Here is a 204-nt window from a genome sequence, read left to right on the forward strand (position 1 = left end):
CAGCTCACCTGAGAGACGGAGCCCCAGCTCCCCAGTGTACAGAGGTAAAGCACCGGGAGAAAGCCGGTCCTGCTTCCCTGCCCCGCGGGGGTGCTGGCCGGGCTGGGGCCGCCCAGCCTCCGGGCACCCTGGGCTCTGCTTTCCGCTGTCGGGCTGCGCCCTGCCTTCCCCCCGGGCCAGCGGGGGTGGGACACTGGCTGGGGC

The 204-nt window shown here is 73.5% G+C and overlaps 1 protein-coding gene and 1 long non-coding RNA gene across 7 annotated transcripts in view; one reads left to right on the forward strand and one right to left on the reverse strand.

The window, feature by feature from the left end:
• The window catches only part of LOC108445449, a 10,124-nt gene extending 9,932 nt beyond the window's left edge, over window positions 1-192 (reverse strand). For both annotated transcript variants that reach the window (XR_001860302.1, XR_001860301.1), the window contains exon 1: window positions 9-192. This is a non-coding gene — a long non-coding RNA (uncharacterized LOC108445449). The remainder of the gene's footprint in view (window positions 1-8) is intronic.
• GLCCI1 (glucocorticoid induced 1) overlaps window positions 1-204 on the forward strand; it is a 63,301-nt gene that overhangs the window by 9,862 nt on the left and 53,235 nt on the right. For 2 of the 5 annotated variants that reach the window (XM_017729322.1, XM_008629933.2), the window contains exon 1: window positions 7-44. The exons of the other annotated variants lie outside the window; for them this stretch is intronic. The gene's annotated coding sequence lies outside the window, so the exon portion shown is untranslated. Of the gene's footprint in view, window positions 1-6; window positions 45-204 lie in introns of those variants that run through there. 5 annotated transcript variants of the gene reach the window in all.

The sequence above is a fragment of the Corvus brachyrhynchos genome, unplaced genomic scaffold, assembly GCF_000691975.1.
Source record: "Corvus brachyrhynchos isolate BGI_N302 unplaced genomic scaffold, ASM69197v1 scaffold142, whole genome shotgun sequence".
NCBI classification, from domain to species: Eukaryota; Metazoa; Chordata; class Aves; order Passeriformes; family Corvidae; genus Corvus; species Corvus brachyrhynchos.